At 38.0% G+C, this 27,951-nt stretch overlaps 1 long non-coding RNA gene across 1 annotated transcript in view; it reads left to right on the forward strand.

Moving 5' to 3' along the window:
• Window positions 1-2,098: 2,098 nt before the first annotated feature.
• The window catches only part of LOC136012586 (uncharacterized), a 102,143-nt gene continuing 76,290 nt past the window's right edge, over window positions 2,099-27,951 (forward strand). Inside the window, exon 1 of the long non-coding RNA XR_010611835.1 lies at window positions 2,099-2,251. This is a non-coding gene — a long non-coding RNA (uncharacterized LOC136012586). The remainder of the gene's footprint in view (window positions 2,252-27,951) is intronic.

A 27,951-nucleotide genomic window follows, 5' to 3' on the forward strand; every position in this document is an offset into this window, starting at 1 on the left:
GCACAAGTTATTTATTTATTAATACTATTTTTATTTTTTTTTATTCAGCTTTTGATGGATGGTAATGCTTCAAACACAATAGAAAAAAAAAAGATAAATTTGGCATCCTACCCACTTCATAATGAGGGTTTCTTACTTTTTGCCCATTAAGATTTCTATTTCTTTTTTTGTTAAGGTTTTTATCTAATATTTGCTTTCATCATCTTTCTGTATTAATCTCTTAATGATGTCTATTTCTGTAGCTGGGTAGTGGGGCTGATGGACCCCTCCTACCTGGGAAAACTCATTCAACACAATACTTCCTTCTGTTGTGCTTTCCTGAACCTGCTCTAGGGGCCCTAGCCAAGTTTCTGCCATTAGGCACCTCTTCCGACACTCGAGAGCGGAATGGCTCCTAAATAGAAATCCAGTTCTCACCTAAAAGGCTTTGCCGATGCTGCCATATTTTGGATTTCCAAAACTGTATGAGGAATAATGGTTCCACTCCCATTTATACACACACAAAAATGAATCTATTAATTTTATACTAGGTTACAAAACCCTTCAGGTTCAAGAGCAGGGCCACGTGGTCTGTAGCTGAGCAATAAGGTTCTGATTCATGTGACGTGGATTAACCAACCAGCAGCACAAAGCTCTCACTTTCCCCTCTGCCAGCATTTTCTGCACGTTCCCAGGTGTCCTAAAACGTCATCTTCCAGTTTTATCATCTATCTTGTCAATCCAAGCAAGATCTGACTACATAACTTCTTCCTCCTGTATTTCATAATTTTGTAAGATTACTGTGCAGCGAAAGTCAAGCTGAGATACCAACCATGTAATTTGCATTAGCTTTCAGCACACGCACCCCTTGTTTCCCTCCTCCTCCCCAAACCCCAAATTATCTGGGGAAAAAAAAAAACAATAAATTGTAAAACTTAGTAGGGATGTGTTAATTTGGATTAATCTTTTATTAACTACTGTAACTGCTGCTTCACACTAAAATAAATCCACCTCAATCTCCTTCCTTGTATCATACAGATGTAAGGTCAGGAATTCATAGAAGCTTCATTGGAGACTGCAGCTTCATAAACACCCTCTCAACCCCCCGCAAAAATAATCCCTCTTCAAAGTCGAGCTGGATGAACCCCCACCTTTTTATCACGGTCTTGTTGCTTTTTTTTTTTTTTTTCTGTCTTGGAGGGTTTTTTTTGTTTTACGTGGGTTCCCCCCCCCCCTTTTTTTTTTTTTGTGCGTGTGTGCGTGTGTGTGTGTTTAATTTTGGGGGGATTTGTTTATATTTTGTTTTTTCCTCAAGAAGCAAGATCTTGGTGAGATGGCACCGAGGCATCGAAAAGGTACGCAGTTTTTTTTTTTTTTTTGTCGGTTTTATTTCACCACCGTAAAAAGCAGAGGTATTTTTTTCCCCTCTGTGCTAACAGCAAAGGTAAAAACTCCCCAATCCCCGAGTTTCAAGACATCCAAACCAATAGGTACAAGCCCAACGCGATCAGTCACAGACACACCAGCTTCTCACAGACGCTGCGGTACGGTACCGCACGAGGGAGGCGCGGGGCAACGTTAGGGCCGCGTGTGCAGCCCCCGCGCAACCTTCGGCCCTGCGCTCCGCTCCGTCCGGCTCCGCTCCCTGCGGCAGCGGGGGACAGCTTCCTCGATGTGTCCCGCTGGCGCGCACAGCCGAAGCGCCGCTTTCGGCTCTCCAGGCCCAGGAGAGCTCTGGCTTCCCAGTAGGATTCTCCCGTCGATCCGCCTCTCCCTTTAGGCTGTCTTCCCTCAGGCGACGGTGAGGGAAAACAGGCTCCGAAGGGCGGCGGTGGCGAGGCAGGGGAATTGTTTCTCCGCCCCGATCCCCATGGGCGCTGCCAGCGGGCGGAGATGGATAGATGGACGAACGCAAAGACGCTCCGACACCGCTGCCGCCCCTCAGCGCAGCGGAGGAATCCACCGGCGCTACCGCTCTCCCCACGGTCGTGGTGCGGCCCTGCGTGCGGCGCGGAGGGATACGCGCGGGCCGCCGTGTGCCCGCCCCCTGCGCGGCGGTCGCTGCCTCCCAGATATAGTGCGGCACGGGGAGGCGGTGGCTGGTATTCGGTGAGCGGCGCTCCGCGGGTGCGGAGCGGCTGCGTGGACGGCAGCGGGGGTTTGCCTGGTCTGGTTGAGCACCTCCAACTTGGAACTGTCCACCGGTGCGAGCTCCTGAACATGAGCCTCCTGCCTCTCTACCTGCTCGGATTGCTCCTCAGTAGCGGGCAAGGTAGGAGCGGGGCTGCCTGGTTTTGTTTCTAATTTAGTTATTATTTTTGCCTATACTGTCCACTCGCTCAAATTAGCATAGCCAGTAAAGAAATGGAGAAAAAATAAAGCAGTGTTTAACCCTGGAGCCGAATTAAAAGGGATGTAAAACTTGCTTCATAGCTTCCTCCTTCACCATTCCCCCTTTTTTTAAGTCTTCAAGAGGTATCATTTATAAGGAAAAAAAAAACCCCAAAAGGCAAGCTGGAAGGTGCTAAGTGCACTTGGCTGCTTTGCATGGGGTTTTGTCTTTTTGGGGGGCTGTTAGATGTGGGAGGGAGATAAAACGATTTTAAATACATGTATATCTGTCAGAGATCGTGCTTTAAAATACGCTTCTGCCTAAGGGGAAGGCAGCGTGGGCTTCGCTTTTAGAACCGGGGAGAAGTGCTGTCGGCGGAGGCAGCGAGCCTTCCGAACTGAAGTCTGCCTGGCAGGGTTGGTGTCTGAAGCCCGTTCCTCTCGCTCTGCGGGGAACACAGAGTCCGCCGGCCCAGGCGATGGGAGTTGGTGGCGGTGGCACCGGCACAACCGCGGACGTCTGCGCGGACGCGGAGAGTTTGTGCGGTGAATTAGCGCGGCGAGGGCAGGTGTGTGCGGAGACCGGCGCGCTGGGGTTACGCCTCTGGGCGCGGTTCCGCTTTTGCATATGTATGTGAATGTGTACGGGGGTACATAACAGCGCTTCGTAAAATACGGGGGCTGTGCTGTAGCTGCTGTAATTTGTTCGTGGCTTTTTGGGAGTGTGTGTGTGTGCTATGAAATATTTATTTAATTATTCTGGATGTCGCCGGTGTGGTCACTTGAGGATTTGTGCTACTTTAGGGGACGGGGCGGGGCAGGGCTTCCGAGCGCGGCGTGGCTCGGCGCGGGTGCCCCGGGGCGAGCGGTAACCGCTGGGGCAAGTTTCTGACGCTCGTTCGTAGCGGGACCGTGCTGTCAGTGCCTCCTGCGCGGCGCCAGCGCGCAGCTAGGTTCCCAAGGCGCTGCGCTGCCCGCACCTGAGGGGCTTTGGGGCGGTTTTATGGGAGGGGAAAAAACCCACCAATCCTCCAACCCCCCCGGGTGTCCGCGGAGGGAGCGGCGGGGACCGTCCCTCGGCCCCTGGTGCCGCCGCTTTGCAGCAGGGGGCGGCAGAGCTCCACGGCGGCCGCCGGTGCGCGGGCAGTGCCCCGCGCCGGGACGGGCAGCGGGCGCTTGGGTCGGGCAAGCGAAGGGAGCCGCGGGTACCCCCGCTTCCGGGCGCCAGGGCTGGATACCGCGCCCCGGGGCTGCACCGTGTCACGTATGGGAGAAGCGAGATCTGTTGCACTTGAGAAAAGGGGCGGGCGAGGGGGAGCATTGTGCCTGGAGGCATTAAGACCACAGCTCTGAAGGTCTTCTTCAGTGCAGTTGTCGCTAAGCCTCAATACCACACAGACGTTTTCTCTCGGTGATAAGTAGCAAAGAGCCACCAGATGCTCTCAGTTTATATAGAAATGCTTCTGTGTGTTTGCCACCTCAGGTTGAGCCCTGGAGGTTTCCTGATTAGCAGCGGTTCAGAAATAGTCCGGAGGCTTTTCAACATAGCCAGCGCGGGGATGGCAAAGGAAGAGGAGAACTGGAAAGCCTCCTTTGCATTGATCTGCCTAGGTGTAACGTGTGTAGAGATGTGGTATGTGGTGCCTATAACGGAGGAATGGTAGCAAGCTAGTTTGTGAAGTGTGATTACTGCAGCGTAGGAGGATTACATACATAGTTTTGGTTTTTTACTATCCGAGATGTCAGGAAATAAATAATGGAGTGAAATTCTAAGTGCTACTAATCTGTTCAGAAATGTAGGGAGATAGCTATGGAGGTAGATGGAAAGAAGATGAGAAAAGCTGAATATGTCTAATATTGATCGTAATTTATATTAGTCTAAATTTTGAAAAAGCATATTTTCTTTTTTTTTTTTTTCCAAATAAAGGAAGTGTGTTGTGTTGGTGTGGGGAAGAGTAAGGTTTTTGAACTGGCTGCAGAAATAACAGGAACATGCTTCCTCAGTCTGCAGAAGGGGATAGTAAATGGGAGTGGAAAAAAAATCTGCATATGGAAAATTGCCATTCAGGGTGCTGTGGGAGAAGAACATTCTTCAGTGGTGCTTACTTTTATTTTTTAATTTTTTTTTAAGAAGCATCACTGTGGTGAGGGATTTATCGTGCATCTTTTATTTTTTTGACACCTCCTTTAACTAATTGAGAATTTCTTGAAGTGATTAAAAGAATTTGAAAGGCTATTCCAAAAGCTCTTGGGATTTATCTTTTGAGAATGCAGAGGTGGGGAACATATAATCAATTGAAGGTTCTGGTGCTTTGAGGGGGGGGTGGGTGTTTGTTTTTAAGACACCCAGTGTTATCTGTTTATTAAATAATGATTATAACTTATTTGATGTTGATAGAGGGGAGTGTGGATGTTTAAGAAAAAGTAAACTAGATTTGGATTGTTTGCTTTGGAGATATTAAAGTCTTAGGTTAAGGATTTCTATTTCTAAGAATACAGCTGCAGTAGATTTTATGAAGAGTGAATTTTTTTCTTTGGGAAGTACTGGTGTTCAGGACTGGAAAGGGGGAACTTTAGTGTGTTTGTTCTGTTCTAGAAAATCAGAGAAGTTTGAAAACCAGTAGCAGACAGCAGCCTGTTCCCCCAGCCATTTAAAGTTAAGAGCTTGAGTGTCATAATTATTTTCTAGGGCTGGGTATTCTGTCCCCTAATTTCATCACAAGGGGAGAGGTTTAACTGGCAGTGTTATTATGGTAAAACGAAAGGATTTTTTTTTTTTTGTTAACCTTTCAAAGCTGTACAGAAAATTCATCCAGACTAAAAGGCCCAGATTTAATTAGCTTTGCTTTAATAAAAAAGTGAAACAAAACACACCCACACACTTCCAAACCAGCAAAATGGTCTACTCAACTCTGTAAACCTGCTTTTTAACATATGTAGTGATGGAAGACAAAGCTCCATTGGTTTTTACCAGTGTCTGGGGAGACCGACTTAAAGTGGATTAAATGGACATCTTCCCAGATTAGAAAATCCTACTTCTTTTATCATAGTATGCATTTCTTAAGGTTAGCAAAATTTTAAGGTGCAGTAGAAAGTGCTTTGCTGTAGAGTTTAATCTCTTTTGTGCTCATCCAGGAGATTTGTAGGAGTGAGTACTTACTCAGTCATTGTACTGTAAGTTTGCTCTTTTCACTGCATTGATACTGAGGTGTTTTTTTTTTTTTGTTATTTTTTTTCCCCGAAGAATTCCTATTTACAAGTGCTTATAAGGGACTGTTTGTTAATGAGGAACATCCCCTGAAAGAGATGCCAGCATGTGCATCTTATTCAGACAGTCACTTTCTAGAATCCTGCCTCTATTCTTTTTGTGTGGGGAATCCTGGAAATCCTGAATTTCTTAAATCAATCAGTTTGTCTAGTGGATTAAGTGGAACTAATATTTTACTCCAGTTGTATACCAAAATCGGGAACATATCCTGAGACTTCAGTTAACCCTTGTTTTCTGCTACAAGTTGGTTTATGCAACTGTATTAAGATTAAAATACATTTACAATACATCTAACACGTTTTCTTCTCCTTTTCACCATTCAAAAGAAAAGAAAAAAATTCAAACAAGAAGTAATGTTTGATTTGCTTTTTGATGTGCTTCAGGTGAGGATGACAATCAAAATTTTCCTGAAAATAAACCTTGACTGATGAGGGGTTGTAAAAGGTTTGCTTAAGAATAGATGGTTGAGGAATGTATAGAGTTTTGTTTCATGCACCCCTGTACAGAATGGAGTTAGAAATATTATTGTTTGCAGTGGCTCTGCATCGTGAAATATATGAAAAATAAAGTCATAGAGATAAAGCTTGAAAGCCTTCTCTAAGGTACTGAATAGCATAATTTTGACTTTCTCTTCTCTTAAAGCATAGCTAATATATTTATTTAGGCAACCAGTTATTTTTATCTATGGGAGTGTTATGACTGATCTGTGTATGTTCTCCCTTTCATAGCCACCTTCTTCAATAGTATTTTGGGAACAAATGTTGTATTTGTTTGACCTTTCATTGACCTTTTTCCTGGGGGCAGCTTTCTCAAGTGATTAATGTTTACTTACTGATGTTCTTCCAATTTACTCCAGTAATCTGCCTGTTGCCTTCAGTGCATGCAATTTGAGTTCTCAGTACAGGAAAGATATGGACCTGTTGGAGGAGGTCCAGGCGAGTGCCACAGAATGATTAGAGGGATGGAGCGCCTCTCCTGGGAGGAAAGGCTGAGAGAGCTGGACTTCTCCCCAGAACCTTCTCTCCTCCAGACTGAAGAACTTATTGTGGCCTTTCAGTCCTTAAAAGGAGACTATGAGAAAGATGGGGAGAGACTTTTTAATAGGGTCTGTTGCAGTAGGACGAGGGGTGATGGATTTAAACTAAAACAGGAGAGATTCAGGCTGGAGGCAAGGAAAAAATTCTTCACAATGAGGATTGTAAAATACTGGCAGAGTTTGCCCAGAGGAGGTGATAGATGCCTCATCCCTGGAGACGTACAAGGCCAGGCTGGATGTGGTTCTGAGTAGCCTGATCTAGTTGAAGATGTGCCTGCTTGTTGCAGGGGGGCTGGACTAGAAGACCTTTGGTCCCTTCCAACTCAAACTATTCTATGATTCTATGAACTGAGTCAAATTAATAAAATGTTCTGGGGAGCATATGGTTTAACTATGCCATAATTTGTGTCTGTGGGCTGAAAATCCATTACTGAGAGTGGATGTAGACTTCTCTAGATAAAGGATCTGGATAATAACTGATAAGCATATTTTAAACAGTTTATAACAACTAATTGATGGTATATGGTTTTATTTGGGAGGGTTTTTTTTAGCACCCATTTGTTCTATAAATAAAAGAAGGGCAGTATACTTGATGAAGCATATCCTAAGGCTTTACATGTCACAGGTAATTTCATTTTAATTTTTATAATATCAGCCTCAATTTTAATATCAGCCTCTCTTGAAATTCAGAAATGGGAGAGGCAGGAGAGAACTTAATGGATATACTGATGTATTCAAATCTGAAGGCAACTTGCAGTTATTTGAAGAGTCTGGGTATGCCCATCTTCAGTAACATAATTCTGCATTCTTTCACAAAATCTCTTCATGGCTTTTGTAGCTCAGTTTCTCTTTAAAGTGTATCAGGGAAATGAAAAGAGTTAATATAAAATAACAAGATATTCTTCAGATGTCTTGTATTTATACTGTAACATCTTCAATGGGGTATCTGCAAGCATAAGGGTACCAAGCTTCTTATTTTTGCTATATGGCTCAATTTTTATATTAGTTGCTATCATTTGACTGATGATGTTGTTAATTGGAGAAGACGTTTTCTGATTTGCTTTGCTATGGATGCACTCAGAATCTACCCATTAATTTCTTAAGAGAAAGGAATAAAAGAGAGGAATAAACAAACAAACGGGGGTGTCATCTCTCTGGCTACAAGTATTTGTGGTAGCAGCTTATGATATAAGTGTCTTTTGTACTGGAGAAGAAATACTTAAAAAAGTTAACTTAAAGTATATGTGTAAAGAAAATGAAGAATACATATGCATACACAACTCTACTTTTAGGAAACCTTGTTTAGCAAGACCCCTAAGTCTTTGAATAACCTGCGTTTGAGTAGCTCCATGGAAACACTGTTGGCTGAACTAATCAGAGGCTGACATGTGAAGCTGGAGTCAGTTGACCTCAGTAGGATTTGGCACTGTGGGATAGGGGAAAATATCGCTTAACAGTGCAGGAAGTAAACAGCTTTCATTTTTGAAATGGCATGAGATAGGACAATACTACCCATATATGCTGCTGCTATAATTTAAGGAATTCTGAGTAACAGAAAATTTTGCTTTGATCTAGGTTTTGATGCATGGATGCATTAATGACATGACACGGGAATAATGACTTGAACCACAATTATAAAAGAAGATCACTGCAGAATGATATATTTATAATGTAGCTATTAAATATGAAGATGACTGACCATTGTGGCCAAACTCTACTGACTTTAGTCAGAGGAGGATTTTTATTGACTTGAATTAGTGTTTCCATGAGAAAGAAATAGGACCAGTTCTTTAAAAGCAATTATTTTACTGTCTCAAGTTATTTTGGGAAGGAGGTAGACAGTGAAGTATATCAACTAAAAATTCATTATGTTGTTTATGCCTATTTAAGAATATTGCTACCATTAAAAAGAAAAAAATCCCAAACCAAACCAACAAACCCAAACACCTCCTGAAATGTTTTACCTGTTACCTGCTCCTTTTAGAAAAGATAAAGAACAGTTGTTTGGTTTCATCTGTTCCTTCATATGATACACACCAGGTTGTCATTTGCCACCAGGTTCCATGATAGGTATGTTATTTGAAATAGCCAGTTTGTGGTTGGTCAACATCCAGATAAAACTTGAGAAGCAACATTAAGTACTATGAGGGTTCAGTCAGCTTCTTTATTGGTCCTGCCTATCATTACTGAAATAAATTTCCTTTTATCCAAGTCCTATGCAAATTCCTTCAAGAACTATCTTTCCATCAAAAGCATAAAGCATTGACACATTAATTTATGTTTATTTAAATTGTAGTGGCTCTTTTCCAGGAAAAATGGAGAAGGGGAGTAGGAGCGGCTTTTTTTGCCCAGTTTTCTTGTCCTACCTAAATTTTTATTGTGACTTTAGGATACGTTATTGTTATTTAGTGTTCTAATTACCTAACTAGAACTACTAAAAAGCAGACCAAGGTTGATGAATAACTTCATAATCGAGCAAAATTTAAAGTAATACATAATATACCTGTAGCATATGAATAACTTATTAGGGTATGAATGAAAATTCCCTTTTCAAAATTAAATTTCCAGTTAGCTAATATTAAATGGATTATTTACATTGCAGTTGTAGCCTACGTAACAATACCAGTTGTTTGACTGGCTATGACCTGAAATTCATATTTTCAATTAATGTATGAAATTTGTAGAAGAAGTTGCTGAGCTCATTGCTTTGTCCAGGCTGTGCCATTTGGAGCATACTGTGAATTCAGTTTAAAAATACAATCATTGCCATCAATTTTCTTGCTACTAAACTACATTGCACCATATTCAGTTAAGTTGCAAGCAATTTGAAACCCATTAACTTCATGGATCTTTGTACTGCAGCTGTATTTGGCTTGTATGAAGTCAGGTCTAGCCTTAAAATACTGAAGAAAGAGACATAAAGCAGCATATGGAAATCCTCGTGGTATGCGTCACAGGCATGAACAGGTAGGGAGAGGTAATTCTTTCTCTTAATACGAGTAGTTTTCTGTACCTATCACATAAAATTTTCTTCCTAATAACAGGAAATCTGTAATCAAAACGGCAGTCTTACTATGTCAGTATTATGTCATTGTGTTATTTTAATTAGTCAAAGCAAAATAAAGATCCAGGATTTCGGGGAGAGGGTAGAAAAGGGGGATGTAAGTATACTGAAAACCAGTTAACAGGAATAACATAACATTATCTTTAAAGTTCTTGAACCTCCCATACTTGTAAACTAGCATGCTTTGAGATCAGAGCAAAGATCGATGTGCTCCAGTGACCTTGATCCAACAGAGACTCAAGACAGGAGTCATAAAGGAACAGAATAAATGCAAAAGGAGAACAGTGTGGTACTTCTGTCAGTGCAGTCTACAATGTTCAGGGATATGTCAGGTTACATCTATGTGATCTTCCTAAATAATCTTGGCAGATCTTTGTTGTGTGAATTTGTTCTTACATCTGTCAATACTTTGACCTACTTGGTTCACTGTGTCAGCAACTTAAGGGAAAAATGTGGAAAGAAACCTAAAAAAAATAAAACTTCAGTCCCTTAGTTGCTGTATTGTAAGTTGGGGAGTAATACTGTTCCCTTCCTCAACTCTTCTATGGCATCCATAATTGTATGTACCAAAGAGAAACTGCCTGTCTCTTCTGTGTCGGGCTCCAAACTTCATTATAGTTATGGACTTTCCATCAATTTTTTTACATTTCTTGTTCTGTTTGTTGTTTGTTTCCTAGCATTTTTTAATACTTTATTTTCCTAGCCTTTTGAAAATGGAAATCTTAATTTAACAAATGGTGATGAGAAGTGCTTAAATGTTAAGCTGATATGCATCAAGCCAATTGTAAAAAAAAAAAAATAAAAAAAAAAAAATTCTCAAAACCAAAACACCTCCTTGTTCATAAGTATCTCTTTTGCTCTGTAATCAGTGTTTGAAATTCTGACTTACAAGGGAGCTGTTACCCTGGTAAAATGAAAACTGAGAGAGATTTGATTGCTCGGAAGGCGACTCCCAGGGTGGAACACATAGAGACTACAGAGGTACTTGAAAGGAAAGCATGATATATGAGTAAATGGATGTAAACTGGTTACAAAAAACCCTTCAGGATAAAAACCTAATTTCTGGCTGTAAAAGCAGTGAATCTGGAGCATTACAGGAGAGAGAGGAGTGTGGTTATTCTTAAGATGGTTCTTTATTAATTTATGAAAGTATTACATTTAATGGGTCCCTCGAATGTCCCAGGAGATCCCTTCAAGTGATGTGCTTTTAAGACATTCTTCATATAAAGGTTCTCAGACACGGATAAAAAGTAATTTTCAAATTGCTGAATGATAATTTCTGGAAAATATAATTGAGGGTATCTCATCTATTAATAGGTGTTAGATAACAGATCTTGCTACTTAATGCAGTAAGAATCACTAAGTTTTCTTTGGTACCTATTGCAAATCTACTGGTGTTGTTAGATGTTGTCTGTACATTTAAAGAAAAAAATACTCTCTACATTTTTTTTTCTGGAAAAACGAAAAAATATTTAGATGCTGGTGTCACGTTTTTTCCATTTTTTTTTTTGTTAACATAAGAAAAATCTTATGCTACTGTAAATAGAATAAAGCTGTTAGAAAATGCACCCTTTATTTATTTGCATATATAATATTACAAAGACAAAAAATGCACAATGAAACATTGTTTTTTGCTAATCACCTCTATGATTTTTGTATGACATGCATATTTCAAAATAGAAGGTTTGCTTTTGTTGCTTTCAGCTTGCTTTTTGTTCCTGAATTACAATTTTGTAAATCTTACCTGAGATTTGAAATTCAAGATGAATTATAGCCAACTGGGACTTGCTATTAGTAATAAATACAATAATTAATGGGCTCCTGTTCTTCCTGTGTTGAGGAATAATATCTAACCTTAGACACATGAAAAACCAAATATTGACTTCTTCCAGTGGAAGCTGTCCATGGTATAATATGAATGCTACATCTGTCTCTAGCCTGTATAGTTTAAGAAAATCATGTTGTGAGAAGTGAGTTCTACTGACAGAACTGAGCATACCCTGCAGCTATGGAACTCCCACTGAAGTTGATAGGATGCTTGTGTGCCAAGAGTACTGTTTCAGGGGTTGTACTGGTGGCAGCTTTCAGGGTCTGATTCAAGCTTTCAGGAGGTGTATAAGTCCCATGTGAGTATATGTGAATTTCTATTGAGCAAAGAACACAAAATGAAGCTCTAACTTTATGTATATTTAAGTAGTGGGCATGTTTATAAAGTACTGCTGAAAAAGTGTGGCACTAATCCAACAGAAGAGCTAAGAACTAAAGGGATGTTCTGTTGTGCCAGGTTCAATTCAGGATAGTATGAGACAAAAAGGATATTTTTCTCGTTTTTTTTTTTTTTGTTTTTTTTTTTTTCCCTTGTTTGTTTGGTTTTTTTTTGTTGTTTGTTTTTTTTTTTTTTTAATAAAACCAAAGATATTTGTAAGCTACTGATTTCATAACCTTCCTCTGGGAATGTATGGGAAAGTTGATAAATCATTATAGTCACTTAGTTGTTGCAGCCCAGGTCATAGCTGTGTTGGAGAGTTTAACATTCAGTATAAAAATGAAGCATTTGGGCTTTTGTTTTTGAGAGTTTTGATTTACTTGTTGGCTTTGGTTTGTGCCTTTTGTGATGCTAGTTGAAATTGTTCCTTAGATGTTCTGTATTCAGGTCGTGCCTGTAGGACTGTAAGTGTACTGTCAGAGTGATCAGATGTTAAATGAATTTGTGCCAGTTTAGGGCAGTTCCACACGCTGGGTTCAACAGCTTTTAACATTCAGTTGAAATAGTCCTCCCCAGCACTTTTGCATTACATTTGGATTATGCAGCCTGTGTACATCCGGAGTTTATGCTACTGGGCTTGAGAACTCTCTCATAGGTGATATTTTCTACGCAGTTCTCCTAAACTCATGGTAGACTTACTCTGATTTTACCATTCTTAGAAATAAACTTACACGTTTGTTTAGGATCGCGGTAGCTGGTTTCAGTTCTGATTTGCTTGCATGATGCTAATGTTAAAATGTATTTTGATCTTCTATTCACTTTTTTCTGTCATTTGTGAACATTAATATTGATCAAAATTTTCCTAGGTGTGTTCTAAAACCCCAGGAATCACCTGCTTGATTCTGTGCAGCCCTTTATGTGCCACAGTCTGATAGGGTTTTTTTGTTGTTCGTTTTTTTATTTTATTTTTGCTTGTGTTTTTTCATAGGTACAGGAGTGAACAAGTTATCTGCTAAATACAAGAGCAGATCTGGCTGGGGGAAAAAATAGTTTCCTGTAAAAAATCTTCTTGAAAAGAAGTATACTTCTCTATGAAATGTTTATTTTGCATTTTTGGCTATCAGGATCTCATTTAAAAAACAAACAAAAAAACTACCCAACCACCCAGAGCCAAACAAAACCAAGGAGTACTCCTTTTCAAGAGTCATTTTGCTCCTAGATGGAGTTCTTGTATCTGTTCTTCCATGTTCTTTCTAAACTAGGGAAGGCAACTGTAGCCATTGAGTGGACTGAAAAAATTGAAAGAAGAGACTTTATAATCACGTCAATATTATAAAAATTATTTTAAAGAAATCTCATTTGATTTCTTGTTATTAGCAAATGTTACTGTTGCTTTAACGCATCTTCAGTCTGTTTGTGACCTTTCCAGACCATGAAGCTCACTTAATACAGTCCTGAAAGTTTTCTAGGTAGTCTTTGTTATACCCCAATCAATCAAAGTTAGCCCTGGAGAAAAACCTTTTTCTGTTCGAAACTACACTGGATCTGTTACATGTGACCTACAGGTATTAAAGAAGTAATATCTCTGCCAACCTATAGAACAATCTGTTTCTGCAGTGATGTTCTGTTTTTACCTATGAAAATAGCATAATGATTTTTTTTAAAATACATTTGTGAATGTTTTATCAGAAGAAAGTATTGTAATGTTGGAGGAGAGAAGACTGTAAATGCAAGCAGCAAGAAGGAAAGAATACATAATATTTGTTAAAGGTGCATGTTTTCCTCTAAGAGGAGACACTTCTTTCCTGATTTGTTTGGGGTTCTTTTTTTGTTTGGGTTTTTTAATTGGTTGCCTGTTCAAAAAATAAAATTCTGTTTTCATAGTCCAGGTGTGATTTGAAGCATCACACAAATTTTCACATGATGTTTCTGAAAGATTTTATTCTTAACACTGGAAGACAAGCTGTACTTTGAGTTATCCTCTGCATGGCAGGCTTTTTGTGTTTAGTGCCGAGTTGTCTTTTTTGTCATAAGAACACTGAAGGCTGGACAAAGGTCAATTGGACTGTTTCCTGGCGATAGAATGCACACTAAAAGCCATGTTTGCAGACATCATGACATACTGTGTGGTGTCATTTTCTGTTAACATCTAGTTCTATTTGTTTTACCTGCTATAGACTGTTAGGAAACCTTGATCATAGAATCATAGAATAGTTAGGGTTGGAAAGGACCTCAACATCATCTAGTTCCAACCCCCCTGCCATAGTCAGGGACACCTCACACTAAACCATCCCACCCATCACTTCCCTGCAAGTAAATTATCATAAGGTTTCTAAGTTTTGGGAAGAGGTAATTAGGCATTCTCACAAGTGTTCATTAGATTCATAAAAACATAGAATAGCTCCCCTTTTCATCTTTCCCTTGAGCTGTAGCCACAGCTGCAAATACATGTTCCAAGTTTATTTTGCTTATCAATTCGGTTTTAAAAGTAATATCTTAAAATTCTGTTACCTGAAGTTTTTCTGAAATTCAGTCCTAAAAATAGGTGCACATCTGTGACGAAGAATTACTAAACCAGCAAAAATGAGAATATAAGCTTTTCTAAGCAGTTGGGGGGGGGGGGAGGGGAAGGGGGAGGGAGAAGAAAAAATGCGCAGTGAAGCAAAGCTACTTTTCACAGTAAACAGTTTTATACAATATAAACATTTGTATTATCAGTCTGAGTTTAATTGCTTATGGCGTATCTTTGTGTAAGGCTTAATTCCTAACTATGTAAAGAAGAGTGTTTAATTTCTTTTAGTCTTCACTTTATGAAAATACTTCTGAATTCCTTCTGTCTAACAAGAACTGAAGTGAGAGTGGAAACAGTGAGCCTTAGACTTGTGGAGTTACTGCTGTGCTTTGCCCTACATCCATTTGGCAGAATTTTTCTCTTCTCTACCACTGTTTCCATTCACTTGCATCAAGCAACGTAAGTGCATTACTGAAACTGAATTTTTTGAGGTATGATGTTAGGGAGGTAAATATTTATGTGGTAAGATTTTTCATTCCAGTGTCTTACATTTGATAATGCAGATGGTCAGTTTACTACCTCGCAATAAAAAGGGCTCGTTCAACTGAAAAATGAAGTACATCATTTGCTGGTAATCACAAGGAACAAGTAGAACACCTTTCTTGTTTTCAGAATGGAGTATGTGTTTTCAAAACTGTTTTAAAAATATATGTCCATTCATTGTCATAGTTAGATATTGACATAAAGAAATCTATTATCATAATTGACACAAATGGTATCTTTCTCAGCCTGAAGAGAGAAGCTGAAGAAAGCTAAATGAGGATGAAAACTTTATGGATTTTAGTTTAGAAAGACCACTGCCTTTTTCTGTAAGGTTTTCTCCTGTGTTTTCTACAATTATCTGTTTGGGATTGCTGATGAAATCTAAACCTGCTTCTGTATACTTGTCCTTGGAGCATGTATGCTGTTCAGTATCAACAGCATATTCAGGAATTTTCAGTGTGAAATACACTAATCCTCACAACGCCTCCAGCCTCACCATTGGAAAAGAAAGGGATTAAGCTAGAACTTATTCTCTTCTAGGCAGATTCAAACTCTGCTTGTGAATGCTCCCAGTTAACTGAAGACAAACTAGCCCCACATCAAAACCTGAAACTGCCATTCCTGTGACAGTGCTTGAAGAAATTGTTGTTACGGCTTATTAACATTAGTATACTGTTGTGGTAATTACAGATACACGAATTGCCATTAGGTTGCATCTGGCCAGCTTAGAGCGTTGCATCTGCCTGCCAAAGATTCTGCCGATGTGCCCACAGCAAGATAAAGGCAGGATGGAGCAAAGATCTTCAAGTTAAAGAAACCCTAAACCAGTAAAAATGGCACATCGTCCTTGTGGTAGAGTGCCCACTCCTGTCAGGAACAGAACTGGAGGAAGATGCCTGACTCCTAGTTACTAGTTTCATTTCCCATAGGTTGTGGCCATGTTGACATAATATATATTGTTTCCAGATTTGAGGTGTCTCTGCATCATACCTATTCAGTTTTCTGCTGCTGATGTCATAGGCACAGCTAGCGTGGTCCCCAGCTACGCATGTGTGATCTAAATAAAGGAGATGTCACACAGAGCAGTAAATGCAGTTCAGTCTCCCAAGTCTTTAGTGTAGTACCCTAGAAGTTGAATCATCTTTTTGGATGCTTGATATTAGTCTAAATTGTAGAAAGCCACACTGACCTCTATGCTAACTAATAAAGTTAGGGGCACTAATGTCGCACATTGTTCTTGGAGTGCCCATGCAGTTTATACTCATGAAGGAAGAAACAAATGTTATCCTTCTGAAAGCCAGTCCAGTACCAGATTCAAATGGGAATAACTGAGATGTTGTTAACTACTAGTGAAAAAGGAAATTCCAGCTTTATTAAATCATAATACGTAGTGTTTCAAATTTAGGTCATTACTCTTCAGTCAAACTATATTTTTGTTTTTCATACAACTAAGATCAGCAGTTAAAACTGATAGATTGAATCACAACCACTTCTAGACAATAGGATATCCATTCAAACAGAAAAGAGCAATTTCATGAAAAAGTATGAAAGACTGTAGGTTTCTAGTTAGAACATTGCTAGCAGGTAGAAAGAACCCAAGTGGCAGGGTTCTTCCAGTGTGAAGCTTTGTGACTTAAGACAAACAATTTTATTGTGCCTCAGCAATTTTACCTGTTATTATGGCCCAATCAACTAAGTCTGGCATCAGAAGGAAAAGGGAGTTGTTAATGTTGCATCTTAGACAGTAATCCTTACTTAGTATGTTGGATTTTTATTTAGTTCTGTCACTCTGTGAAACAGAAATACCTTAAGTTTTGCTAAAACTTGTTTCTCTTTTTGCATTAAACCCAGGATGTGAAAATGAAGTATTTATTTATAAAATTATAGAAGTCATGCTCCTGTGGATGCTCTTGTCCTTAATTGTACCAAGTTTCTCCATTTTATTGATATGAAACGAAACAAAGAAACTTGATCAAGGTGAATTATGAATCCAGGATTGAGGCAGCTGTCCTGATTTCATTGTGGTGCTTTAACAGTCACCTTGCTTTCATTTTATGTTAAGATATGGAGTCAAAACTGACATGGAAACTTGCAGCAGTTGTAAACTGATTTCACTGTTGTTCTTTAGGGTCATGCATACTGATTTCAGCAGCTGTGTTTCAAATGGACTTGATCTGAGGCTAGTGTTTGGTGGGTGTGATGATTTGTCATTCTTTTAAGAACCTAAGGAGTATCCCCAGAAGTCATTATTTAAATCTGCAGATTAGCAAGTGGAATGCTTGGCTCTTCTTTTTAAGATGACAAGGAAACTAAATAGATGGTGCTTTTTGGTGGAAGACTAGATTGGGGGGGGGGGGGGGGTGTGCAACACGACAACAGCCAAAGTAAGAAAACAAAGCAGAAAACCCCACAAAACGCGTCCCAACACAAACCCGAAAACCACCTTAGAGACTCTGGAAGATCTGTATTTAAGTGTTTATGTAGCCCACTCACTACTCAGGCACTGCATCAGAGGTTACTTTTTTGTAGTTTTGGAATAATAGCTGTCATTGTTTATCTCTTTGAAGAATGAAAGTGAATAACCAAATAGTTTTCTTTTCATGGCCAAACAGGCTGTGAATGCTGTACTGGTAACACTTTCAGTAGATGACATTGGGTGAGAAAGATGCTGTCAGTATTGATAGGCTCAGAATCTGCCTAAGCTCTTTTTTCTTTCTTGCAAACTGCATTTACTAAAATTGCCATACTGGATATCTGCAGTCTTAGGGTTTTGTATCTATTTTTTGGAATTAAGGTGGACCTCCTTTAGTCTTCGTGAGTTCTTGTTTCCTTTCAGATATAAGTGGCATGATGTTACATGGCTGTCTTTGTAAGATCCCCAAACACACTGAAATACTAGTAATAAAAGCTAAATTAATTACTGGTGCCATTAGTTTCAAATACAGAAACAGTAAAATAATGATAGCAATTCTGTAATCTGTTAACAGAAAAAAAAAAGGCAATAATGTTACTTATGCAAACATATTGAGTGAGCATTTTAGAGGGCGCCAAATGCTGGTACGAGCTGTGTGGATTCTTTACTCAACACTAAAAATATGGGAGTGCTCTGAAGTGCTGATTGAAACACACATTCCCTGATCCTCTAGCACAAATGGGAGAATGGAGTAATTAGAGGGGCAAAATTTATGTTCCCTGCATTGTTTGTACACATAAGAGGTTATCTATTGCTGCAAATTGGATTAGCTATATAAACAGCAGCATAAATTATTTAAGGTCATGTCTCAAAGACTTGGAAAAGAATAGTGGAAGAACAATAAGGGAACTGTAAAGAGATTTACAGAGAATGCAGCTGTACTTGCATGTAGGTAACATGTATAACTGGATGTATTTTAATACAGTAGAATTTCTTTGTTTTAACCATTGGCAATGTAGGGAGCTTGCAACGCCACATTTCAGCAGAAGCATTAAACCTGTGTGTAAGGGCTGTTGAAATTACATATTTTAAACCAATCATATTTCATGAATTCATAAAATCAATCACCACCTCCTTCTGAGTATGTATGAATATTCATACTTCTTCCCCAGATGATTTACTGAAATGATGATGCACTTTTCAAGTGGATATATATAGTTGGCACGTTGAAGTCAATAACGTAACTTCTATTTAACTTTGGTAGTGGTTGGATTTTGTTCAGTGTCCTCTCACATAGGTACTGAAAGGGACGCTTTGGGAAGCTTCCCTGCCTGCGGCCATGGTGATAGCATGAGAGGCACAGTCAGGTGGCTCCATGCTAGCTCTGCAGAGGTCCATTAGCACAGTCTGAGATGCATTGCTCCTCTTCTGCATTTCACAGGGCTGAAACAAATGTGCTTCTTACTCACTTTGCGTAGGGACTACTCAGATGAAGAAACGTGTAACCTATACTGACCCAAGCAAGTTAAATTATGATTATTATTGATAGCATTTACCACTGGGTAACTCCATACAGAAAGGTAATGCAACTTGGTCAGGCATACAGGGACTTTTTTTTTTTTTTTTGAATATTTTTAATTTCTCTATTCCGTTGGATCTTCAGTAAATATTTTCTAATTTCTCTGGTCTTTACTTGGCATCTTCTCTTATGGGGCTCTAATTTTTTGAGAAACTTCTATACTTCTATACAGAGAACACTGTAAATGCTTAAAATTTGTTGTTTAAATACTTGAAAATGATGTGAGTAGCTTTAACAAAAAAGATACTTCTAAATGAAAATGTTTATTTCCTCATGTTTAAATAAGCTGCTTGACAAGAACAGTTACTTTATTAGAAATTACATTTATTGCCTGCAATATGTACCTTGGTTTTTCTAACCTTCATTGTTGATTTTACAGACCAAATTTGTCACTTCGGTAAGCGAGATGTTCTATTTAATCTCCAGTCTTCAATGTAGCCTTCTAAAAGAGGGATCTTTTTGAGTGCAAAGTTCGTTGTCATGTTACTAGTGTGTCTTTCTGACCAGAATGCAAAGTAGCTTTAATCCATACATTCTTTTTTCCCTGTACTGGGATAGCTGCCAAATCTATGTCAGCGATTAACTTCTGAATGTGTCAGCTGTAACAAATACAGTTCATTGTTTCTTGACTAGTTAACAGTTAGTTTAAAAGGCAGGAACAGCTCAAATGAAAGTACTGTACATTTTGTATCTACAATATTCAGGCTCTTAGAACTACTGAGAGAATTTAGAAAAAAACCCCTCAGTACTAGGAGGGATTTTTAGGTAGGCAAAAATACTTAGATGATTCTTAAAATCAAAACATGCCAGATTGCTGGGTAATGAACTTATCTGATGAAATTATGGTTACAGGTACTTTTCAGTTAAGGGTTATATAATTCAGTATTTAAGCTCTGTTTCTCATGTGAAAAGCAGAACAACTGCTTCCTCCCCTTCTCCCAAAAAAACTCCTACGCCCCTGAAACTCCCAAACCCCCAACCCTACAAGAAATCTCTTTTGAGCTCTTTAGAATATATGAGATACTTGTTAAAAAAAAAAAAAAAACAGAATATCACAAAAAAGAAAAATGCCTTAACTGATTCAGAGAACCCGAGAGTATGAAAATTATCGTTTAGAGCAAAGTACAAAATCACAGTTCAGAGGGGTGAGTTAATGATGCTCTTCCTCAGATACACATTTTCAAATTATATATTTTTTTTATTCATAAACTGGACCAAACGAGAACAATCTCATATTCAGGATTTGCCCATCTATTTGGCAAACTTTTCTCTGCAAGTGAAATGTGAACTGTTTGCTATAAATGTTTTAAAAGCACAGCGTACTTAATTAGTTCCTCATGCTTCATGTAGACCTTTATTCTCTTCCCCCCCTCCCCCCCCCCATTTTAGATCAGCTAAACCATCAGAAAAGTTTTGAAATTCAAACTGAAATTTTAGTATATGTAAGACTTTTTCTCCTTCTAACCTTTTATTTAAAAGGTGTATTTTTGTATATTGTCTCTCGAGTATAACATGAAAATACTGGTAAGAAATGAAGAAAAAACAAGCTGTTTTAATAGATGTCATATCTGATATCTTGCATAAGCGATTCAGTTGTTTTCTCACAGTGGTGACAGGCGCTAAAACTCTCCAGAGATGCAAAATTATTTTTGTTGACTGGCTCATTTGAGTCTTGCTATTTTCAAGTTGCAGTAAGTGAAAGGATTGAGTGTCCTGTTAGGCAGAGCGAAGAGAGGCCATGCAATGAAATGTCAGCAATCTAATGAGGAGGAAATTTATATTGTTATATGTAAAAACAACCCCTTAAAAAAAAAAAAAAACCAACAAACAAAAACCAAGGGGAAAAAAAAACCCAACCAAAAACTCCAAACAAAATAAAACCCTCTGGAAAGCTCAAACTGGGATCATACAGAACATGTGCTTTGAAATAAATAGCAACTGCAATGATTTACAGTGAACTGTACTACTGGGTAAAGTTTTAAATGCAAAGAAACTTGTGGAAAAAAATCTGTTTTCTTAGCTTTTAAGATAATAGGCATTTTAAGGAAGTGAAGGGGGGAGATGGTCTTTACATAGTTAGAAATCATAGACTTCCTGTATAGATTTGTGAAATAAAATGTTACATTTCAACTTATTGACAGTGGTGTAGCCAATGCAGAGTGCTTACACCTAATAGTACAGACTGTGAATCTACAGTCCCAGTCCTGCACTTATTTCTTCTTGCCCTGTGCCACCCCACCCTCATTCCCCTATTTCCTTTTTACACATTTTTTTTTTTCATTTAAAAAAGGACTTCAGACAGTGGTTTCCCCTGTACATGAGTCAGAATGTTTTATATTTGTCATGTAATTTGTATCTGTAGAATAGTGGTTGTGAGTCATGAGTGGGATTTGTTTGCTTACCCTCCACTTACCCAGTGTACATGTAGAAGACAGAGCCTCCTCATGTTACTGGGGAAGATCTGTGAGCCTTGGGAAGCAAACCAATTTGAGATACATAAATCAAGAAATCTATTAATTCCTATGTGATATGCATGCCATCTTTGACTTGTGTTATATACTTACAGCCCAGCTCCTTCTGTAGTCTCAATCACCTTCATAATTTCCTACTGCTACTTTCTGTATTTCTTCTTGAGCATTCCGGTGGCTGAGAAACACATTCTGAGGTATCCTGTGCATTCTTTAATCCCAGATGTTTGAAATTCTTGCAATGCAAGATCTTGTAAGGAGGGGAAGGAGGTATTAAAAAGGGCAAAGAGAAACTGAATGGTAGAGATAACAACAGGAAGATTTCTGCATTGGAAGTGGAAGCCAAAATGAATGAGCAGGTAATCTCCATTCTGTGTTCCTAAGTGAAACTGAGTATTTGGTGGCAAATGGTGTAGAATTGTTTAAAAGGTGGAAGATCTCTGGCCCTTAGAGGCTTGTTTCTGTAACACAAGTGGTGTGCAAAGCTGCATATATGTATGTGTATGTATGTATATATATATCTCATATAACTTTCAAATATAGATAATTTTATTTTTGTAGTTATGCCATTGTCCCAGATTCCAATGAAATCTGTTCTTTTAATTGTATACAAGTCTGGTAATCCTTTTTCAAGACTAAGTGTTTGGTGCAAGATGACAAGGCATCAGGGCATGAGAGAATATGGGCTTCTTTAAAGTAGAGAGAGGATATGTTTAGAGTCTCAAATTCCAGAGTGGAAGAAGGGAGAATTATTCTTTCTTTAAGTTAAGGTATGTTTGGTGAAGGAAGAAATGCGCTGTAACTGCCTGAACAATTTTGGTCTGAAAATGTAAAGATTACTTTCATCCATAAAGAGCAAGGAAGATGTGGAACAACCTTTAAAAAAATGGTTATATAAATCTGAGTGTTTTTAAGAAGGAGGTAAAGAGGAGTTGAGAAGGATGTTGTAATGCTGTGCCACTAAAGTCCACTAGAATTTTTACCTGAAATATGCTGTTCTCTTGCGTTCTTGATTAGAGTTGTATTTGGAATTAAACCCTGAAATTACTCTTTTAAGCTTGTACTTAGTAAATAAAAAGTACATTTGAATTAAGGATTTAATTATGTAGTAACAGTTAATAAGTTAAATAATCCATACTAAATGATAGCGATTTGTTCAGGAAATTGTTTCTAGAACTTTCAGATGTGTAAAATCTGTGCAACGATTCACCTTGAAATGAGAATGAACTCTCTTTCACTCTTGTCATGTTCTCATTATGAGTTGGTGATGATGAATTAAATCCAAAATCTGAGATTAAAACAAGGTAGCATTTCATTAGTACCTTGAAGATTTGCATGTAGAGTCTACTCTTACGCACTGAAAGAAATGCTTTCTAAATGTTTGGACTTCAAGGAATAAGTAGAAGTTCTTAAGCAGTGGAAATAATAGAAATTGAGATCATTAGACAAATTTCCATGGAACTGACAAAAACCATTCTGGGGATGTTTAAAGGAGAATCTGGTATTTAGAGAAGTCGTAGCCAAGTAAACTTCACCAAGCTGTCACTGAAAACATGAAATCAAATTATCAGTATTTGTATTCTCTGCAGATATGATATGAGAAAGTGACTAATCTTGAAGACACAAAATTTTACTTGTTACTTTTGTGAGTGTGTTTAAGCAATTAATGATAAGGTGCTGTGGAATCACTGTACTATCTGTAAAGAAAAGTATTCAGAATTGGCAATTCCATTCATTAGTCATAAAACAATTATTAAATACAAAATGACTTGAATCTGGCAAATTATTACAGGTGGAAGAAGTGGGGAAAAATAGATGATTTTTTTGTTTTTTTTCTTGTATATTTTTTACATAAAGGACCTCAGAATCAATGCCTTCTAATTTACAGGAATTATATGAGTATAGTAGAGTGTAATAGAAAAATGCATTGATTAATATCATAGAGGATTCAGAATCTGAAACTTAGATGGTAATTTCCTGGGCTGTAAGAACTTTGCAACAAGTACTTAGTTGTGTGTGTTTGTTCATTGTGGTAAGTAGTCTACATTTTGGCATTAGTGGTGTGTATACCTAACCAGATTCTACCAGTTTGTATTGGGGAGGGCAAGATACAAATGCTGGAACTCAGACATCCACATTTGATGCATCTTAAGTACCTGACAAATTTTTGCAGTGCTTCCTATTGTAATATCATTAATTTCTGTTCATGGTTTTAGTTATGCTAGAGAAGCGACTTTGCCTGAACTGTAGAATCATATGAAAATTTTAGTGCCAGCAAGTAACTGACAATCAACATGCCAAAGTCTAGTTCCATACACTCTTTAAAAAGAAAGGACAGACTAACATGTCTGTAATGTTTCATATTCTCTCAGAAGAAACAGCAGTATTCTTGGCAGTGGAAGATCTTGTAGCTTAACAAACATTTCCTTCTTAGATTTATAGGCCTTTTGCTCATGCAAGTAAAAGATGCTTAGGCTGTAAATTAAAATTGCATTGTTCTGTCATTTAGATTTCAATAGTTAAAACACACGCACACAGAAATCATGCAATATTGGTCACATTTCTCTAATAGTATACATCTGACGTGTATTACTGTAACCAGTGGAGGAAAGAAATTGATACCTCTACTAATACTAAGTTTATGTGATTAGGAAGTACATCAAAGTATCTATTTCTGTATATGTCAAAGTAGATAATTTCTTTGTAGTTACAGCTTGTGGCAGACAACTTTTTCCATTCTTCCCCTCCCCCCCCCCCCCCCCCCCAATTCTGTTGAGTCTTGTTCACCACCTGGTAATTGCTTGAATACCTTTGTGCTTGAGCGTTAACCTTGGAGCCTAGTATAGCATAAGAAAGCACAGATGACAGTTTCTGAGGTAGGTGAGCTTTTTCAGGTTTAGAAGATGCTAATTTATCACTGTTGTCATGTAACTACTTTTCACATTGCAACCTTGTGTACCTATTATTTTAGTACTTAATAGTGTTCGCAAGTTCCTGAGAACATTGGTTTCTAGTTCTGATTCATGTTCAACTGCTTTTCCAGGCTGACATTGAATCATTAAATGACATAATGACTCCAGTTTAGTATGTCCTTATTTTATATATCTCATCAATGATTCCTTGTTAGATCCGAATCTTTAGCTTTTTGCAAAATATTAACCACAGGATTTCTACCTGTATTCTCTAAACATTAGGTAGGCTAAGTTTAATTCAGCAAGAGACTTTTAATTTAGAAATAATGTACTGCTTTTAAAAACACCTCTGAAACATGCAGCCTTCACTTTGATAATTTATTCTTCATTTTAGTCATAATTCTGTATTTTAAAACGTGTATCTCTTCATGTCATATCTTCCTATCTCTTATTATATCAATATATTTTATATTTTGCTCTCTGCTCAGAGAGGAGATTTTATATTACAAATCAAAGCAAAAGAAGACTCAAATAAATGCTTCAAAAAGGTTAATTTAAAAGAATGTGAACCTGGTGCTTTCAAGGCAGTTGCATATGAAGATGACATGACTTTTTTTTTTGTAGGCCTGAAAGACTAAACCAAATCGAAAGTGTAATGAATAGGAAATGACATCTTAAGTATGAAAAGACTGATGCCCTATTTTGTTTTTGTGCAATACTGTCTGAAAAAATTACGTAAGTCCACAGCTAGATATGTAAAAATAACTTTAATTTTTCATATGAGGAACTGTCTCTATCTTTGCTATACTATGCAATTTGTAGTAAAGCTAAATTGGAGGTTTGATGCTTTTAGTTTTGCTTTGGCATGGAGCCAGTTGTGAACTTCACCAACCTAAAGCCTTATAATTTTCATGATAGCATATCTTTTCTACTGGTGTATGCCCTTGGAAAAGAAGGAAGCTTACAAAGAAGACAGTGTCTTCTGGATACTGCAGTGTCTTTAACAGGAAATCTCTAGAGGGCCACATGCTGATACGTTTTCTTCCTTGTGTCTCAGCTGCCTTTGCCTTTTCCTTCTTGTCCTCATTAGTTACACCCAGAAAGAAGTGCTTTCTCCTCCTTCCTGTTATTTGAGGCAGGGGAGGTGCATGTGAGTGGATTGCATTGCTAGTGTAGATCATGAAAAGGGGAGGGTGACTCTACTACATTACTCAAATGCTGTATTTGCTTATGGTTTGGTTTTTAGTTATTAGTTTGTTTTGTTGCATTTTTTTTTCCCTAAAGCTATCTGTATTCCCCTTAAAATGCGTTGCATTGTGAAGATATGTAGTGACAGTGGTGTGACAGACATTGAGGAAAATAATGTAGTATTCCCATGTAACAACCTTAATCTGTCTTTGTGAAGAGAGTAGCCATGTACTGTCTTTGAGAACTGGTTTTTTTTTTACTGCTGTCACTGGAGGTGACACTTATCTGTTTCCTTACGGAAAGTAGAGAAGTAGCAGTTCTGTCTAACCAGTCTCATGATTCAAATTATTTTGTTGTTTTGTTTCTGTTAAGCTGTCCTTCACATGAACACACCCTCCTTCAGACAGAATAATATAATGCTGCAGGATTGCACCTGAACTGGTTCTCTAGCTTGGGGACTGCTGCTGAGCCTTTGTAATGAATTTCTGTATATTCTGAATTTTTAAGATCAAATTGAGATTTTCAGAGTATTTTTTTTAATCCAGTTTTGGCCTCCCTGTATATTAATATTGGTAGTAGTTACAAAGTATATGCCAGAGTTAAGCAGTGTCGTTCAGGTTCTGTTTTCATTGATTGTTTCATCTACAATAATTTTCGGGTGTGGAATTCCTACCGCTGTCTCTATACATAAATAGGTAGCTTCTTGTTAAATTATCTCCACCTGGTGGCAGTATCTCATAGCTAGCAACAGAGAAACAAACACAACCGGAGCACTTTTTCTCTTTTGTTTTCAGAAACATATCATCAAAGCTAGTTAAATCAAATGAGTCATTGCTTAAAAGAAACTTGTAGATATGCATGAAATATTTTAAAGCTGAAGTGTGGTGTTTTGTATGTAATTTAATGTGCTATATGGATTTTTAACTGATAAGTATCCCATGGATAAGTACCTTCAAAATGCAAGTCAGTTGGCAAAAGCTGTCTTAGCATAACTCTTAATAACGCCTGCATTACTTCTGTTAAAAAGAGCAATGCAGGCATTTTGGTGGATAAAGTCAAGATTCAGAAGTTTTGTGTATATTCCTGCAGTTACAAAATACGGATTAGGTTGTGCAAAGCTTGCATAATCTCTTTCTTGAAGCATATTTTTGTAGTCTGTTGCAAAGAAATGCTCTTTGCTGAAGCGCTGAATTGCTGGTTTTCTTCAGTGAAGAAAGGAAGCGTTTTCAGAAAAAGCACAGTATCAATTTATCTTATCAAAATATGTTTTTAAGACCTTACCCATAAGACCTTTCATATCACACTTGTCAGAAGAAGTTTTATATTTGAAGTTATACAAGCAATTCCATATTATTTAAGTCAAAATATACCAAAACCAGCTACTATAGCTTGAAACTGCAATGGTCATGAAAAGATGTACTTTGTTGATTTTCCTCGCTACCCCCAAAAACTAACTCATAATGTCAAAACATTTTTTGATGAGAACTTGTTAGCAGCTGAGAGCTTGTAGTAAATCATATTTTGCTGATTAAAAAAGCTTTGAAATTTATTAGTTTATAAGTAGCATTATTTGTCTTCTATTATATTTGTAAATGCTAACTCAAATACCTTTATTTTATTAAAGAGATCTCTTCCTTTTGCAAAGGAGCAGTCAGCCTTTTGATGGTTGAGTTTATGTGGTATCAAATCTTACTTAGTGGAACAGTCTTTATACAGTGTATTTAATTTGATATAGCTATTTACCAGGTATACTGATGTGATGAGTTCTTTATTGGTTAAAACACAATTGTAAACAACTTCCAGCTTGAGAACCTCATGGGAAGGCTGAAAAGTTGTTCATAAAGATGGGGGGTGGGGGAAGCAAAGAAAAATAGGCTGGCAGCAATTTCAAAGGGAGCTTGTATCTTTGTGTCCATGCTCTTGTTCTCAGACCTTTACTTGATGCATGTGTGTAGGGGTTTTATTTTTTTGTCTGTAGACAAAATACTGCTTAAATCATCATTCTGGATGAGAACTAAAGAATTCACCTTTGCTGAAGTCATCTTAGCCTTAATAGGCCATAGAAATTGTGGTCTATAAGCACTAAACAGAAAGAACAAGGTAGTTAATTACCCACTGAAAACATTATTTGTGTCTGCCAAGACTTCAAATGTTTGATTGCACTCACCTTATTTTTCTGTAGTGTGAGATGCATAAAATATGAATTTATGGAAGAAAGGACAGGGGGAAAAAATCCCAACCCAGAACAACCAATCTCTTACAAGTGCTAAATAAGGAAATACTATTTTGGTTTGTCACACTGCATTCATTTAATACGATTAGAAAAGTTTCTATTAGGGTCTCTTTTCTCTGCATAAAAGCTTTTGTTTAGGGTTCTTTGGTCCATCAGGTAGTTTCGAGACTCTTAATGTATTTCTGAATTTATCAGTAAGTTGTTGTTTATGAGCTAGAA

Source organism: Lathamus discolor, chromosome 4 (genome assembly GCF_037157495.1).
Source record: "Lathamus discolor isolate bLatDis1 chromosome 4, bLatDis1.hap1, whole genome shotgun sequence".
NCBI classification, from domain to species: domain Eukaryota; kingdom Metazoa; phylum Chordata; class Aves; order Psittaciformes; family Psittacidae; genus Lathamus; species Lathamus discolor.